This window comes from Sorex araneus, chromosome 7, assembly GCF_027595985.1.
Source record: "Sorex araneus isolate mSorAra2 chromosome 7, mSorAra2.pri, whole genome shotgun sequence".
NCBI classification, from domain to species: Eukaryota; Metazoa; Chordata; class Mammalia; order Eulipotyphla; family Soricidae; genus Sorex; species Sorex araneus.
The window spans coordinates 6,744,887-6,763,315 of record NC_073308.1 but is presented as its reverse complement, the minus strand read 5'-3'; the positions used below and the strand labels follow the sequence as shown (position 1 = coordinate 6,763,315).

At 49.3% G+C, this 18,429-nt stretch overlaps 1 long non-coding RNA gene across 3 annotated transcripts in view; it reads left to right on the top strand.

Annotated features, from left to right (window-relative positions):
- Positions 1–18,429, top strand: part of LOC129406503 (uncharacterized) — a 50,995-nt gene that overhangs the window by 21,412 nt on the left and 11,154 nt on the right. Inside the window, exons 3-6 of one of the 3 annotated variants that reach the window (XR_008631048.1) lie at positions 12,042–13,335; positions 15,213–15,363; positions 16,435–16,544; positions 17,236–17,387. This is a non-coding gene — a long non-coding RNA (uncharacterized LOC129406503). Of the gene's footprint in view, positions 1–12,041; positions 14,154–15,212; positions 15,364–16,434; positions 16,545–17,235; positions 17,388–18,429 lie in introns of those variants that run through there. The other 2 variants (XR_008631046.1, XR_008631047.1) reach the window with 2 other exon arrangements.

The following is an 18,429-nucleotide window of genomic DNA, read 5'->3' as shown; positions in this document are numbered from 1 at the left end:
GATGAGCACACAGCTGGTCTGTGTTTGTGTGTGTGGCTGTGAGGTCTGCACATATCTGTGCACCAGGTTGAGAGGGGTAGAGACAGTCTTTGTGAGGAAGTGAGTCTGCAGGCTATGGGGGTTCATTGCAGGGCCCCAGAGAGGGGACTGTTCAGGACAGTTCAGGAGCTGGCCTGGTGGAACTAAGCCCAGGTCTGAGCTTCCCCTCATGCACAGTAACCCCTGTGCATCGCCAGGTGTGACCCAAAAAGAAGAAAAAAAAAAGGCCCAGGCGCGGGCTCCAAAGGGGGACAGCAGGACTCACGGGGGAGCGCCCACTGCCCAGTCCAAAGGGGCGAGAGGACAAGTGGCGGGAAGGAGCTGCTGTGAGCCAGCCAGGTGGGATATGCCTGAGGGGACTGCTATTAGGGGAGTCTCTACTTGGGAGTCCTGGACCCCACCTGGGGCAGGCACAGGTCCGGGGCTGGGTCGGCTCCCTGGGGAGGCGGGGACCATGCACTGCTGTCCCTTTGCAGGCTGTGTGAGGGTGAGAGGTTATACTGTGCGGTGTGCGGTTTGGGCCAAAGTGCCTGGCGACTGTGCAGACACTTTCTGCCCCGCTGCCTTGCGCTGGTGGCATCCCTGAGTCATCTTGTCTGTGCTGTGGATGCGGGGCTGCCCCACAGAGAGGCCCTGCTCCTGATGGCACACACCGAGCCTATGGCTATTCGGTGCCCTGTGCTCAGGGACCATTCATGGCAGGACATAAGGGATCCTAGGTGGAGCCAGGGTTCAATCGCGTGCAAGGCAAGCATCTGACTTGCTGTCCTATCTCTCCAGCCCTCACATTAGGTTTTTACCATACTGGTATAATGACGAATGTAGGCCAATCTGATTTATGATTCAATAATAGTTACCATCCTTTTTGCCTTCTGATCTCAGTCATTCTATTTTTTAGGACACACCTGGCTGTGATCAGGGCTTCCCCCAGGCTTTGCACTACAGGATCACTCCTGGTTCCGGGGATCATCTGGGGTAACAGGGATTGAGTGGGTCGGCTGTGAGCAAGGCAATGGCCTTGGCCTTCGAATGACCACTGTGACCACTCCTTCTAATTTTAAAGAAAATTGTGGCCCCAGATGCCCAGTCTTCCTGGAGGACACAGACCTTGTGACCACCTACTTGTCTTCAGGACTCACAGCATTACCCTCCTCCAAGCAGGCCTCCAGATCCCTTCCTCCCCTGACAGTCTGTCTGTGCCCTGTATCTGGGCTGTGTCTTGGCCTCACAGGGGCCGGCAGAGCTGCCATGCACATGGGTGTGGTGCTGAGACACTTGGCTGAATGGAGCTGAGGAGCTGAAGAAGGGACTTAGAGACTCAGAGAGGGGCTGTGGGAGCTGCAAACAGAAACGATTAATTTCTTGTCACTCAGCCCATAGGACTCGTGCTGCCCAGGGAGCACTGGTCCTGCTGCACGTCTGCCTGGGCTTCCAGCAGTGGCAATAGGTGGAGATACTGGGTGCATTGTTCCCAACTGAGCCCGCAGTGGCTGGACCCTGGACCCGGGCTGGGCTGGTGCGGAGGCTGATGGAGGAGCCATGGGGTCTTCGCCTTGTGTCCTGAGGCTCGGTTTCCTCTTCTGCATGGGAAGCTGAATCCTTGGAGGATGAAAAGCAATCTCTCCCCACTGCCTGTTTTGTGAGAACCGGGTTTGGGCCACCCCAGACTTAGCTCAGGGTTTACCGATGGCTCTGCATTCAAATCACTCTAGTTAGCTCGTATGCGTAGGGGGCGCAGGCTGGGGACAGGACTGTGTCAGCAGGGACCTCTATCTCTGGCCCCAGGCTCTTGTTTCTGTTCTCTCCCCACAAATGCCTCCTGAGCAAGGTCTACCAGTCCCTGATTACTGTCCACTCCCCACATAAGCAGCGCACAGGTGCTCACACTCTCAGCCTAAGACAGCCCCTCGCTCCTCATCACTCTCACTTCCTGGTCAGTAGCAACTGACTGACTTTCCTGGTCAGGACAGCTTCCTTTCTCTTCTTTCTTCTATGCCCAATGAGGAGATTTATTTGGTTTTAAATAAGGTGATGTTGGTTCACTAATGTCCCCCTTAGAGGTGCTGGTGTGAGTGTGTGTATGTGTGTGTGTGTGTGTGTGTGTGTGTGTGTGTGTGTGTGTGTGTGTGTGTGTGTAGGCATTTGGTGCTGGGGATCAAATTAAGGCCTTGACTGTGTGAGGTATGTGTTTCATCCTTTGACCTGTCTCCTGGCCTATCTGCCTGGGGGCATTTAGGATGCTCTGAACCTCAGACACCTCAGAGGAGGTGCCAGGGTCAGGTCTGGGAGTACCAATTCCCGAAGCAAGGTGGCCTGCCCCTGGCTCCTCCCAACACCAGGCCTCAAGGAGGGTGAGCCCCTGCTCCCTGGAACGGCTAGTGTCATGCCTTGGGGACACAGGGGTTTCCCTCTCTGATGCCTCCTATGGCAGTGAGCCAGCGTTGGTGCCAGGCACAGTGGGGCTCACCTGGGCGAACAGGGGAGTTCACGGTGCTCCTCTCTGTGTGGGAGTCAGAGGAAGAAGCTCAGTTGTCTGCCTGGGTCTGACAGGCACTTCTGTCATGGCTCCTGCAGCGCCGAGCCCAGGAGGGGCTGGTCTATACTGATTCTTGGCAGCTGTTCCACTCCCCCCCACCCCCGTGCCCCAGCCCATGTCAGATGCGATTCCTTCTAGACCCTCTGGATTCGCCTGATTCACAATCCTCTGACCCCGGAGAACTCGAACTCCCCCAGGAAACCACCATTCCCACCTTAACTGTGAGTCCCAAGGCCTCCTCCCTGCTCCAGGGTCAGGCTGTCACCAGGAGACCTAGAGATGTGTCCTGTGACACGCACTTCACACGCAGCACCCTGAGGCCAATGTGAACCCAGAGCCTCACCCTGAAAGCAAGGTGCCGCCTCCCTGGCCCCGTAGAGCCATCCATGAGTGGTGGTTGTGGGGGGGGCGTGTGTTCTGGCCTGCTTTTACAGGTGCCAGCTGGCGGGTGGAAGTGTGCGTGTGCGGTCTGGTCCTCTGTTCCACGGTCTGCTCACTTCAGCAGCCCACAGCTCCTCTGAGCTCGTCTTTTTGATCATGAACCAACGTCTCAGCTAAGATGTTTCAGTATTTCTGCTGAAGCAAAAGAAAGCAGGACTGTAGGAGGGCCCGGAGGGGCCACTGGATGTCCTCCTATGGCTTTCAGAGGTGACTGAGCTCTGGGCACCTCAAGTTCCAGAGTTCCAGGCTGAGGAGCTGGGGTTCTGTTGCTCTTGGATGCTACCCTCCTTCCCCGGCAGACACTGAGGCCAGTCTACTTTGAGACACCGCCTCCTCCTCTGGCCCTGCAGCCCAGTTTCCAGCTATTCCAGCTCTCTGGTGGGGATGTAGTGAACTGTCTTTGGAGCCTTGCTGAGCACCCGCCTGGCTGCCACACTGTGAGGGACTGCAGGCTGCTGGACCCCTCCAGTCTCAGTCCCCAGCCCACAGACCAGCTCCCTCTGCATGCCAGAGAGGCAGGCTGAGCCCGGTGGGGGATTCCCCCCCACTTCCTGCCTCAGTCCTGTGGGGTAGAGAGGTGGGAGGGTTGGTCAGGGCCTTCTGCAGGGCATTGAGTACTGTCCATTCCCTGACCCAGCTCCCCACACCTGCCAGGTTCTACTCAGACCATTCGCCCTCCTTCCTCCCAACAGAACTGGGACAACAAAGTGCTCTGGACACTGTTTATATGAACCATTAACAACACACCAAGGCCAGCAAGCACAGCCTCCCCTTCCCGCTCCTGGGAACACCCAGACTCAGCCACAGTCACTATTAGACCAGAGCTTAGGGCTTCGTACCACCCGCCCCCTCCTGCCACAGTCTCCTCCATCCCCTCCCTCTCCCTCTCCTTCCATTCCCTCCATTCCTTTCATTCCTCTTCATCCTCCTACATATCCCACCTGCCTCCTGTCTCTCCCCTTCTCTCTGCCCCTCCCTTCCCTCCCTCCCCCCCCTTCCTCTCCTTCTCCCTCCCCTCCTTTCCTCCTTTCTCTGTATTTGGAATCTTCTTCGTTTGAATCTCCCCAGCCTCATACACATCTTTGCCACCACATCACAGCATAGTACCTCCATCCTTTAACTAATCCCTTCTGACACAGATCTAACAGAACATCTAAAGGATTGTTTCTATACTCATATCTCTAGTCTCTGACTCAGTATTCCAAGTCTGCCCTTGGAAAGTCAGCCAGGAAACTGCTTCGTTAGATGTTCCAGAACCCTGAGCTACCCTCCCTGCTTGCAAAACATTGTGAACCATCCACTACCCTCCACCTGTCTCATGGAGTTTTCTTTGTTGTTGGTTTTTATTAGGGTCCGTGATTCGAGGAACGAGACATAGTAAAAATTGTGAGCAGATTTCCTTTATTCACGCCAAGCATATGTGACTGGTCAACCAAATTCCCCTGCATAGAGTGGAACCCTGCCTTGCTGTAAGCAGCCCCTTTTATGCCCTCTTGGTTTGCACCTGCTTTCCTTGGACTGACTCCCCCCAGGACCCTCAGGTGGTGTTTTTGTCTGATTGGCTTATTCCTTCCTTGCAACCCTGGCCCTAAATCTCAGGTAACTCTACCTGACTTCCTTTCCCCTGCCCTGTCTGCTGTTGGGTGTTTTACCTTTTATGGTCTTGGACTGTTGCTTATTCTTCTGCTTTTGCATGCCTTCCCAGGACTTATGCCAGTGATGGTCTCAACTAGATTAAAGATAAACCCAGATATCCTGTTCACTATGCCTGTTCAAATTAGAGCCATTACTAACACAGAGTTCCTAATACGGTCACTGCAGCCTTTCAGCTTTGTTTAGCTTTGTTTGATTTATTTATTTTGGTTTGGGGGCCACACACAGCAGTGCTCAAGGAGTACTCACAGCTGGCTCTGTGTGGGGTGTGGTTCTTGTGGGTTTGGGTATATGGGTGGTGTGGGGTCGGTTGGGGATCTGGGGGTAGGGGTGAGTGGTCACCCCAGGCATTGCTCTGGGAACATGCAGTGTCTGGCTCGCGGAGCTATCTCCCTGTCTGTGGTCATGTAGCTATGATGGTGCTATCTTCTGTCCCACAAAAACCCAGATCCCCGAAGTGCTGTGAGGAAGCCTCACTGTTCAGGCGTGAATAGGTTGGGCAGATTTATTTTCATTAATTTGGGGTGGGGCACATCCTCAGGAGCCCAGGGCTTACTGCACTTCATTCAGGGGTGGCCTCTGGTGGGTTCAGGAGACTCTATGGTGTACTGGGGATTCAATTCAGCTTGGCTGAATAAAATAAAGTGCCCACCCACTGTACTATGTCTTCGGTTCCTTTTCTTTTCTCTTTTGTTTTTACCGATTTATTTTTAAATTTTAAAGAATCACAGTGAGATACAGTTACAAATTTACAAGCATTTGTGATTACGCTTCAATCAATGTTGGAGTACCCATCCCTCCACCAGTGCCCATTCTCCACCACTAATGTTCCCAGTGTCCCTCCACCACCCTCACCCCTTCCCACCCCCTGCCTCTGTGGCAGACACATTCCCTCTTTCTCTCTCCTATCGGGTGTTATGGTTTTCAGTATAGGTACTAAGCAGCTATTATGCTTGATCCATAGTCTACTTTCAGCACTCATCTACCAACCTGAGCTATCCCTTCAACCATCATTTACTTAGTGGTCTCATCTCCATCCCACCTGCCTTTACCCCCAGTACATGAGATAGGCTTCCAAGCTCTGGAGTGAACCTCCTGGCCCTTATCTCTGCTATCCTTGGGTGTTAGTCTTCCATTCTGTGACTTTATATTCCACAAATGAGTGCAGTCCTTCTATGTCTGTCACTCTCTTTCTGTTTCATTTCACTTAGCATGATACCCTCCATGTTGATCCACTTACATGCAAATTTTATGGTTTCATTTTTTCTAACAGCTGCATAGTATTCCATTGTGTAGATATATCAAAGTTTCTTTAACGAGTCGTCTGTTCTTGGGCATTCGGGTTTTTCCAAGATTCTGGCTATTGTAAATAGTGCTGCAATAAACATACAAATGCAGATGTCATTTCTACTGTACTTTTTGCATCTCCAGAATATATTCCCAAAAGTTATTGCTGGGTCAAATAGGAGGTCAATTTCTAGTTTTTTGAGAAATATCCATATTGTTTTCCCAAAAGGCTGGACCAGTCTGCATTCCCACCAGCAGTTAAGGAGAGTCCCTTTCTTCCCACGTCCATGCCAACACTTTTGTTCTTATGGATATGTCCCAGTCTATGGTGTGAGATGATATCTGACTGTTGTTTTGATCTGCATCTCTCTGATAATTAGTGATGAAGAGCATTTTTTCATGTGTCTTTTGAATATTTGGATTTCTTCTTTGAGAAAGTTTCTGTTCATTTCATTGCCCCATTTTCTACTGGGATTGGATGTTTTCTTCTTGTAGAGTTCAACTGGTGCCTTTTACATTCTAGTTATTAGCCCCTTATTGGAGAGTTATTGGGTGAATATCCTTTCCCATCCTGTAGACTGTCATTGCATTCTTTGTAAACAGACTGTCACTGTTTTTTTGGTTTTTTGGAGATGCAGAAACTTCTTAGTTTATGGTAGTCCCATTTGTTTATCTCTTTTTCCACTTACTTGGTCAATGGCATTTTGTCTCGAAAGATACCTTTAAGCTTCAATATCCTAGAGAGTTTTCTGATTTTTTTTCAATGTTCCTGATGGATTCTGGACTAATGTTAAGGTCTTTAGTCCTCTTTGATCTGACTTTTGTGCATGGTGTTAGGTAGAGGTCTGAGGCCATTTTTTTTAAATGTAGCTGTCCAGGTTTGCCAGCACCATTTGTTAAAAAAAAAACCTTTCCTTGTTCCACTTTACATTTCTTGCTCCCTTATCAAAGATTAGATGATCTCATATTTGAGGGGATGTGTAAGAATATTGAAACCTATTGCACTGGTCTATGGATCTGCTTTTGTTCCAACACCATGCTGGGTGTGGAATAGTAGCTGGTTTGTTTATCTCCTATATTGTTTTCTCCAGAGATCAGTGGTTTCCAGAGGTGGCAATGTGTCTGTAATGGGAAAGTGACAGGGATCAATAGTTTCAAGAATTACCCATAGACCTCTGGCCACTGAGTACTGGTCCTGGAAGCTCTATTTTCTCCAACACAAGGGATGTAGAGAGGGATCTGAGCCTTGCAGCTTCTTGGGAAATGACTGTGCAATCAGCACTAAGACCAGGTTTCTGTTATTTTTTTCCTGATATTAGAAAATTGCTGGGACCTGGGAATTGGTTGGTTTCATCTGAGTTGAAACTGCTACACTTTCTCTTTGGCAACAAAGTCCCAGCCCTATTAGGTAAACACAAAGTATCCACCAAGAGTGGGGAGGTGGGGTAGGGACAGGCATCTGCAGCGTAGGCCTCTGTGTCGGAATCCTGGGGTCTAGGATGTGCCAGAATATTAAGACTTAATTCTCTGCTCAGAAGTTAGTCTCTTGTGTAGAACCTTCTAGTGGGCTCAAACCCCGCCCCGCCCTTCCCCATTCCCTCCCTGTGGTGGAGCTTTTCTATGGAATGATTTCCTATAGCATTGGCTTATTGGAGCCTGCTGGTGTTTCAAGGGGGAGCAGCGCCCCCTGGAGACAGCGCTGCAAGTCGACCCTTCAGGTAGAACCTGTGGCACAGCAGGTGCCCTGGGCGCTGGGGGTGGAGGCCCAGCTCAGGATCATCCTCACAGGTGACTCGGGCCCATGCCAAGTGCTTTGGGCACACTGTTTCCTCTCCCTGAGTCTCACATTATGTTTGATCCTAACCTGACAAATTTCCCATTTGTTTTTGACACAGCAGTTGCTTCAGAGAACACTAAACCCAGCACCCTTTCATTCTTCACCATGTCTAGCAGTTTTGTGCTGAATTGATTACATCAGAGTATTCTTTTCAATTAATTGTATTTAAAAGTACTGTTATCAGTGATGGCCCTTCAATGAGTTCCGTTGAAATGAATGTGATGGTAGAATTGGTGTTATCAAATTATGTGTCTGAATTGCAATTACTTTGTAGCAGTCATTGCAATGTCCGGTTTTTTTATGTGATTATTAAAATATACCTCAGCCTTCTACTATGTACTACTATTAGCCATTTTCTAGTGGGATTTCTTAATGGCAAAGCAGGTTTTTTCTGAAGTCTGTTTATCCACTGCTTAGTATCTGAGATTTCACTAGCGAGCTCTGAAGCTAGTTGCCCCCACATCAGATAGCTTATTGCTGTGTCAAACACTCAGGCAGAATTTCCTTCCATATCTCTGTTCACACATGAACCAGCGGCCCCTCATTCTTGAATATGGAGTTTTCCACCCCAGCAGTTGGGCCATTTCATTTTGGTCCTGGTGTGTCCTTTGGTAGTTTCCCGACCTGCCCATTTCATTCACATCTCCCTAGGTGACCTCTGACTTGCTTTTGCCTTTAGCCTCTTGTGAGTGCAGCTGCTGGCAATATTCCTGTGTACCTTCAGCCTGAATGGGCCCGTTTGATTCCACCACCAGCAATCATTGGCCAAAGTTTCCCCCTACCCTTCTCCCATTCGTGTTCTGGGCAATGCTTGGGAAACTGGTAGCTACTCCCAGTGACGTTTGTCCATCTGGTTGGAAAGTTTAGTGCTTGTTGGGAACGTGAATTGAATGCTGCTCAAGCCCAGTGATGTTTGGGGACACTAGGGCCACGCCTGACTGTGCTGGTGTGGGCACACAATGCGTCATGGATTTAACAGTGGAAAAATCGGTAATCATTTTACATAGGGAACTTCAGTATTTAATGATCCACTCACTAGAGTCTGTATCCGTATACAGTTGCCCTGAGTACTCTAAACAGTTTTGGGAAACACACAAGTCACAAGTCACTGTCATCCTGTTGTTCATTGATTTGCTCGAGCGGGCACCAGTAAAGTTTCCATTCTGAGAGTTGTTGTTACTGTTTTTGGCATCTCGAATACGCCACAGGTAGCTTGCCAGGCTCTGCCATGCAGGCTGTATACTGTTGGTAGCTTGCCGGGCTCTCCAAGTGGGCGGATTTGGGAAAGAGTTAATTTATAAGTTATACATAAATTGACAAAATTTTGTCATGTTTTGATGACAAGAATTTCATCTTCTCTTGCATATGTGCATAATCTGGGGTGTCATGAGTTGCCTTTTTCACGCCCATGTAAAAAGTATCAAAGTATCTTTCTCGCCAAGATTTTTTTTTTTAATGTAGGAGTACTGCTTTTTATTCAGCCATTGACTAAGCTGATTGAATTGGGCATGAACTCCACATTACTTGTTTTTAATCACCCTGAGACACAGTTACAAAACTTTCATGTTCGAGACTCAGGCAATGACAGAACACCCATCCCTCCACCAGTGCACACTTCCCACCACCAGTCCTCACCCTGCCTCCATGGCAGACAGTTTCCCCAGTACTCTCTCTCTACTTTTGGGCATTATGTTTTGCTCAACTTTTCCCACCACCATTCAAGCCTGCCTGCTAGGGGCAGATGCTACATCATTTATTGTCCATTGCTCATTTTGAAAATCTTGGGTGCTTCGGCCACTCGCTTCTAGAATCCTAGATTGAAATGGTTGGGTTCAAAGACGTTTCCGGAGGGCAGTAATTCATTTGGGGATTCGGTTGGGCGTCTCTGTACCAGGACTGTTTCTGCACTAAGGTGGCACCAGGAGCCACATTTTGAGTGTAACACCCAGGCCAATAAGAAGTCGGGGAGTCGGGGAGGAACAACCTCTGCCGCCATGCAGCATGGATATTTAGTCCTGGAACCCGCATACCTGGGTCTTGCTTGTGGAAGCTCTTGGTCGCCAGGATTCCATTTGGAGTAGGTGGGCACACAGTACCTGCTCCATCTGGGATGATCCAGTGAAATTGGCTCAGTTTGGGGCCTGGAGAGATCTCCAGTTTTTTAGAGTTGTTTGGAACTCATTCCTGTGTCTCTGAACCAGGGTTGTTGTTGCGCTAAAGTGGCACCCTGAGGCACATTGTGGGCAACAAGCAGGAGTGGAGCCAGGGAGGGACACCAGCACCTCTGCCATCATGTGGCATGGAGATTTAGTCCTGGAACCACCATACTGGGCCTTGCTTGTGGAAGCTCTTGGTTGCCAAGATTCCATTTGGAGTAGGTGGGGAGATTGCACCTGCTCTATTTTGGGTGCACCAGTGAAATTGGCTCGGTGTAGGGCCTGGAGTGATCTCCAGTTCTGTGGTGTCTTCCGGGAATTGCTGCTGTGTCTCTGGCTTTTGATTTCTTGGAGATTTATCTATGGGTCTCTGAAATACGGTCAATAAATGAGCTTGTCTAGCGGAGCCAGACGTGGTTTGTGGGCATGGCTCTCACATACCTAACTTTTGGCTGTTTAATTTCTTGGGAAACTTGGTCCCAAGGTCTTGGGGTCTGCCCAAAGGCACAGCAGCAATTGTGAGGTGTCAGGAAGCCTGAAGGCACCATCAGGCTGCTGATGCTCTCGCCCTGCAGCTACAGGTTGACCTGTTTGTGGCATCACATCCCCGTGGCCAAGATTCTTTGTCAAGGTCCTGGTCAAGCTGCCTACTAGGCTCACACGGACGCACACTTCCTTATACACAAGGAAGGCATGCTTCGTCACTCTTTCCTGCTTCCAGCAGATCACTAGGTCTTGCTCCTTTTTCCCCCTGGTGGGGGACAGTATGCAGTGTCAGGGAAATGAAGAAAGAGCAAACTTTTTTTTCACACCCGCTGTGCTCAGAGCTGATGCCTGACTCAGTACTCAGGGATCCATCTCTGGTGGTGCTTGGGGTACTGGAATTTCAACCTGGGTCGTCCCTGAATGAGGCAATCGCCCTACCCTCTGTACTGTCTCTATGGCCTCTTCTTTTTCTTTTTTCCCCATTCAGACAATTTGTATGCAGAAGCTGCTCTCTTCCACTTACCTGTACTCTTGAGGACTGAGGGCTGTAGCCTCCCATTCCAGTTGCCTGGAGGTGTGGCCTCCCCTGTGTGACTGCTGAGTGGGTAGGCTGGACTGTGTGACAACTGGCAGGGTGTCCTCATTTGTGTGATGTAGGGGTGTGGCCTCGCCTGTGTAATGCCTGGGGTGTGGCCTCACTTGCCTGTTGCCTAGGGGTGTGGCCTCACCTGTGTAAGGCCTGGGGGAGTGGACTCACCTGTGTAACTACTGGGGGTGTGCACTCACCTGTGTAAAACCTACATGTGTGTGTGGCCTCGCCTGTGTAACACCTAGGTTTTGGCCTCACCTGTGTAATGCCTTGGTTTTGGCCTCCGTGTATAATGCCTGGGGGTTTGGCCTGGCCTGTGTAATGCCTGGGGGTGCGGCCTGGCCTGTGTACCGCCTGGGGCTGTGACCTGGCCTGTGTAACGCCTGGGGGTGTGGCCTCCCTTCCAGCAGTGCCTCAGGCTATGGCCCACTTCTGGGCACTTTCATGCTTTTCAGGGGAGGGGGCTCCTTCCCGACAGAACCCCCTCACAGGCCTGTGCCTGGGGGTGGGGGTGGGGCGGCTGTGACTGAGGGGCTGCTGTTTTGGGCCGACCTCCTCCTGTGCTTTGGTCCCTTATTTTCTCGGGGAGGGATCCAGACCCTTTAGTCCTGCCCGCTCCTCCACGTGGTCAGAGTGGTGCATCCCCTCAGCCTCCACAGACTGAGGTCCTGCCTGGCGCGCCTGACGCCAATGCCTGCTCGCTTTCCCTGGGCTCTGAGTCCCGCTCACCGCCTCTCTGGACCCGCTGTCCCTGCAGTGACGCCCCGGGAGCGCTGGCCCTCCCCGCACAGTGCTCAGCTGGGCCCACAGACGGACCCGTTGGCCCCGACGGACACTGTGCTTTTCCCCCTCTCCGAGGCAAAGTGGATTTTCTGAGAGAAATTTGGAGATGTGGCGGGAGGGAGAGAGCAAGAGACCACCTGCTTCTCTTGAAAATGCTCTCGGGCACCCCATTGTGTGCTCAGTTTATGCCTCTTTTTTTTTTTCTTTTTGCGGTCACACCTGGTGATGCACAAGGATTACTCCTGGCTCTCCACTGAGGAATTACTCCTGGCGGGGCTCAGGGGACCAATAGGGATGCTGAGAACCGAACCCGGTTGGCCACGTGCAAGACAAACGCCCTACAGCTGTGCTATCACTCCAGCAGCAACACCTTTTGCTGTATGCATCCTTTTGTTCTCTTGGCCTGCCAAGTTTCTCTACAGAGTCCAGTGCAATATTATTTTCATTTCATATTCTTTAAGTGTGCTTCAATCGGGGCCTGAAGCAAGGTTATAGCAGCTAAGACACTTTGCTTTCACAAGCCCATAATAAGTTTGATCCCTGGCTCTCCATATGCAATGTGGTTCCTGAGCCCTGAGCCAGGAGTAATCCCCCAGTGCTGCCTGGTGTGTCACAAAGAAATGACACAAAACAGTCACCGTTACCAATATTTGTCATTCATTGACTTACTTTGAAGTTGCATGACGGTCAAGTTGCTCTTCTGAGACTATGGTTGATACTTGCAATCCTTTCGTAGTATTCATTGGCTCTCTGAATTCTATATTTACTTAGAAAACCATCTATCTAAATGGGCAGTCTGCTGTTACATACTAGTCCTATAATTTTCTAACTACTGCAGATACTAGAGACACTCAAACGAATCTCACAACTGAGCAGCTAGCTGCAGAGATGCTTCCAGATTTTGTAATAGGCCACTTTCACTGGGTTACTCCAGATGGGAGCAAGTGCTGTCCCTCCGCCTGCCCCCTAGAAAATCCAGCAGCCGCCATCTTCCAGAACTCAACAAAAAACCCAGGTATGTGAGAGCAGTAGCGGCAAACACCACGCCTCACAGGACAGGGGAGGAGCTGGTCCCTCTCCTTCCCACTGCCCTGATGGGACTCTGAGATGACACCCACAAAATGCCCCCGGCTACTTATTAAGCACCTAAATGACCATGATCCAGAGACATACAAATGAACCCCAGAACTGAGCAGCTCGCTGCAGAGATCTCTCCAGAACCTACATATTAAAAGTTTAGAATTCCAGGAGAGAAGCTGCTTGATATTATATTGCTTATTCATAATAAGCAATATAAAACAAATTGTCTAGCATTGCTTTTTCGGCAGGTTTGAGTGGTGTTGGGAAAATTCCCAATAATAATGTGGCCGAGATGTGATCCCGGGGGCCGCACGCATGTGCGGCCTCTCCGCAGCTGCACAAGCATGAATCCAGACCCAGCAAAACCTTTCGGCGTGGGCAACTCCTCGCAGAATGTCTCCAGCCTGAGAACTAAGCCTCGGCCCCGTGCCCGCCCAGATGGGGAAAGGTATTTCTCTCTCTCGCCTCTTTCTCTCCGGGGATGAAGGGCGTGGTGGCCGCCATATTAAGACGAACACAGATTGGGTTTTCAAGCCTGCAATTATCTAATATCTGGAAGAAATCTCCCTGGACTTCTTGTTAAAGTACAGAAATTCAAAACCGCGAGACCTTATTTGTCTTCACAGTAGGTCTGAATCTAGTGGGGTACTCCTAACAACAATAGTGAGGTTTGTGTTGAAATATTGAATGTAACCAAAGTAAACAGAATGTAAAATGAAACTTATCAGTTACAAGGTAGGGGGTGGGGGGGCGGGATGGGAGGTGTACTGTGTGGGTTTTTTTTTTTTTTTGGTGGTGGTATATGGGCACTGGTGAAGGGATGGTTGTTTCAGCATTGTATAACTGAGACCTAAGCCCGAAAGCATTGTAATCTTCCACACGGTGATTTAATAAAATAAAAAAAATAATGTGGGACTGATATCTAAATATTAAATGTAATCAAAGTAGAGAAAGAGATTGTCGGTCACACAGGCAGGGAAAGTGTTGGGCTGGGGCAAGGGCAGAATACTGGGGATTTTGGTTGTGGAAAATGTGTAATGGTGGAGGGATGGGTATTTCATCATTGTATGATCGAAACTCAAACACATAAGCTTTGTAACGGTATCTTACGGTGATTCAATAAATGAAATAAATAAACAACAGAACAAAACAAAACAAAAAACCTATTGCAGATACTTTGACGGTAAAGTTCACTTTATTACTCATATTTAAGATTGTATTACCATGCTCAAGAACACAGTTGGATCGCTCAGTCTCATTGAGCCCCCATTTCTGCAGTCCTAGGACTGATAGACATAGGTGGTCACTCACACAGCTTTGGAATGAAACACTGGACTCTGTACTAACTTGACTCACCTGGCTTCTGGTTGAATGAGGATGCAGTGCTGCTTACTACCTGAGGTGCATGGAATATCAGCGCGACTCTGATGATTTTCAGATGCCTCTAAGGTCACATCCAGTGGTGTTTGGGGGGCCTCCAGAGCTTCACTTAGCAATACTTGGAGTGGGGGTGCCATGGGAGTGCCATTGGAATTGAGCTGGGGTCAGAAAATACAAGGCATATGTCTTAACCCCTATACAGTCTCCCTGGTCCCCCATACAGAACTTTTATAGGCAACTCTCTTTGGGCCTGGCTTCAGAATTGTCTTGACTTTGTGTCTAATTGAGGTTCCTGGATCTCCCCAGACTCACTAAGTCAGGGACTGGAGTGCAGGCCTGTCCTGTTTGCCAAATTTCCAAAGCGTTTCGCCACTTGTTCCCAGTGGAGAAGCCGGACGTGGAGACAGACTCAGGAAGATGGGTGGCTCATGCAGAGGTTGGAAGGGGCCATAAAGGTGCGTCAAACGAGGATGCACAGGAGCCTTCTGAGCAGGGAGAGTGAGCGGTGCTGCAGATGGCCTGGGCTGTGGTCAGTGAGGAGAATGTCTCGAGTGCCTGAGAGGGTGAGCAGAGCGGTGGGACGTTAGGTGGGCACAGACATGCTAGCGTGGGCACCGGAAAGGCCTGAGTGCTGCTCGAGCCCCCTGTGACACTCTGAGAACAGGAAGGATGCTGTCCCAGGGGCAGGTCCCTGCGCTGCACTTTCCTCGGGCAGCTGCTTCTGCTCATCACAGCCCCCCTCAGCCTACTTCATTGCCAAGTGATTTGACAGCAGATTGTTCCAGGACAGGCAGACCAGAGATGGTTCAACACCCTTTGGCAGTTCAAAGGGGGCCCAGGGTGGACAGCTCACAGTTGTGCCAGAATGCAGGCAAGAATGGGGTGTGTGTGTGGTGGGGGGAGGGTGGTGGTGGAAAGTCAAGCGACCCATTTGATTTCCTGCAGATGGAGGGAATTCAGAGTCTTGAAACCAGTTATTCAAGAAGCATTAGAAGAGCTTCTGTAAAGGACAGGAAAAATTTCCCTTGTGTTTTGAAACTCTGAGTGTGGCTCTCATTCAAAATGCTGATGGTTGCCCTCTACTAGATTAAGAAAGGTACGTTTATTCCTAGCTTCCTAAGGGGTGTTTTAAAGAGTTTTAGTGATGAATTAACATCTCACATACACTGAAAGTTCTATGTTTGATCAGATTTTTTTGCATCCAATGTGATTTTTCATTACAATCTTTTACTTATGAATACAGACACTTAAAATCTGTAACATAATATTTTCTAGGGGGCTGGAGTGATAACATAGTGGGTAGGGCGTTTGCCTTGCACGCTGCCGACCCGGGTTCAAATCCCAGCATCCCATATGGTTCCCTGAGCACCGCCAGAAGTAATTCCTTAGTGCAGACCCAGGAGTAACCCCTGTGCATCGCCAGGTGTGACCCAAAAACCAAAAAAAAAAAAAAAAATTATATTTTCTAGTATAAAATCAACACTTTAGTACATTTATAGGCCTATTCAGAATTTTTCCTTTATATTTTCTTAATTCTTTTCACTTTTACTAAATTTATGTTTGAGGTTTTACCTATTTCAAACTTTTGAGTTCATTTTAAACTCTAAAATATATTATAACATAATTTAAAATGTTTTATTAATGGTGGGGAATATAAAATAAATACAAATGAGGTCCAAGTACATATTAAAATCTAATGCATTATATTTTAGATTCCAGAGTTGGAAACTTATTTATGTAAATGAGAATAGGCTTTATATTGTGTTAAATGATTTTAATTTCTCTACATAGGTTAAAAACATATAGCACTCGACCACCACAAATCGACTTATTTTCTGATAGTCCCATTTACCTTTCTTTCACGTTTTGTGGGAGGAAACAATGTGAAATAAATTTGCTCTGTGCCTGACAGGGGTGCAGGCTGATGGGTAGAAGGGAACCTGGGGGCACTGGTGGAGGGAAAGTCACACTGGTGGTGGGGTTGTTCTTAGGTATTGTATGCCTGAAACAACTCTATTATGAACAACTTTGTAAATCATGGTATCTTAATAAAAATAAATTACAATAATGAATTAAATACATATATTTAAAACATTAATTAAGAGCAAGAAAATCCATTCATAACCCTGAGTCCTTCTCATCATTTATAAATGTCATACGCATACAGGGATGTCCTGAGACCGGTGTGACATCCTCAGTCCTGCAATTAGGGTCCCACGTGTGCCTAATACTTGACGACAGATGTGTGATGATGATGCTATGCTGGGAGCCATGCAGGTGAGCCATGAGGAGGATGTGGAGAGAAAAGGTGAGAAATAACTGAAACTTTCCAGGTAGATGATTCTCGGGATAAGATGGAGATGATATGCAGGGAGAGGAGCAGGAAGCGTATCAATGAGGGCCACGGGGAGCTGAATTAACTACTATGTGCCAGAAAGCAGGAGGAAAATCTGTGGAAACCCAGTAGGAACAAATCTGGGTGGTAAAACTCATTACACTATTTTGCTTTCTTTCTTTTTATTTTTATAAATCAATTTAAAACCATTTTATAGTGACCAGAGAGACAGCACAGGGGTTAAGGCTCATGCCTTGAAGTGCCTGACCCTGGCTTGACCCGAGCATAGTGTGGCCTCACTAGCATGACTGGCCCCCAACCTCTGGTAGCACCACATCCTTGGGCCTAACCTTCAGATGAAACACTCGGTTGACGGAGAGTTCCAGGGAGGGCCCCTGAGCTCCCTAAACATCACTTGAGAGGCCCCTCCACTAATATTTATTTCCCCTCGTGGTGCTACTATGATTCTGGGTCCTGCACAAGGGCAGTGCTGGAGAGTCAACAGGAGGGGTCCTCAGCCGGTCAGGTGGGCGTCTACTGCTGAGCACCCCAGGCCTCGGCCTCTTGGTCTGTGATGGTGCATCCAGTGCTGGAGGAAGAAACACTTGCCCAAGCCCATTTCTCCTCTTCTAGGATGCCAAACTGTAGGCCAAGAGGAAGAGGAGGAACAAAGGTGCCTGGTTTAAGGGGAGAACAAGACCACAGACTACTGACAACATCATGATGTTCCCCTCCAGCCACAAGACCTGGCAGTGGATGGGGAGACAGGGACCCCCGAGACGCTGGTGAGCACAAACATCAGAAATGCAGATTTCAACTGGGCTCAGGAGTGCAGGTACCTGCTGGAGGATTTCCCCACTGAAGCCTCATCAGGGTGACAGAGATGTTGCAGAGGCAGGCCCTGGGCTGTACTGTGCGTGGTCCACCTCTCAGCCCGGGAGCCCATAGTCCTTACCCTCTGCCGAGACTGACAGAGTGCACAGGGGAGCGTTTGCGAGTTCCCCAAGAGGGGAAGGTTTGAGAGGAGGCTGGGCCCCAGCCAGTGCTGCTCTAGCCACAGTGAGGGCTGCTGTGGGAGAGAGAAGCCCTGGGGTGGGGGAGTGGGGGGTGGCTCCAAGCCTTCATCAGTGTCCCGGGGAAGTTCTAACTCTTGCTGAGAACTTCAGAGCTCCTTTATGGATTTTGGTCAGTTCAACAGTTCAACCAAGAAAGTTGGGGCATGAGAAGTAGCTCAAAGCTCAGGTACAAATGCCTTACCTGTGTGCGACCCCAAGTTTTACCCCTGGACCATCTCTCCCCTGTATTGTGGTTTCCAAGCATGGCTGGGTGTGACCCTCTTGGCCCCTGTACACTCCTGGAGGGAACCCCAGAATAGGACAAGGACAGTGTACTCGGTTCTTCCAAAACTCCTTTGCTCTGTGACTGAGACGCTGCTGGGTGACAGTAGTGACAAGGCTAATGTGTCGAGCACTCACTGGTTCCCCTTCACAGTGACACTTGCCCTGGTCCTTGCATACATGAAGCCCCAGACAAGAAGGCGTCTCTGTGTCTCTGCCCCAGGGAGATGCAGCTGGAGCTCTGCAAGCCCGTTTGCTTCATTGTCTTTGGTCCACCCTGGTGGTGGGCCGCGTGTGGCCGACCAAAGTCTGTCTCCTTTCAAGGGCCTGAGTGAGCAAAAGAGGGATTTTGGTTACAAAGCCAATGAAGTGGCTCCTCGCTGCTTGCTCATCTTTGAGGGGACTGTCACATGTCCTCCTTCTCTATTTGCATACCTGTCTACCCACATGGGACTAGAGAGCAGGAAGAGAGTTCAATTTTGATTTGTTT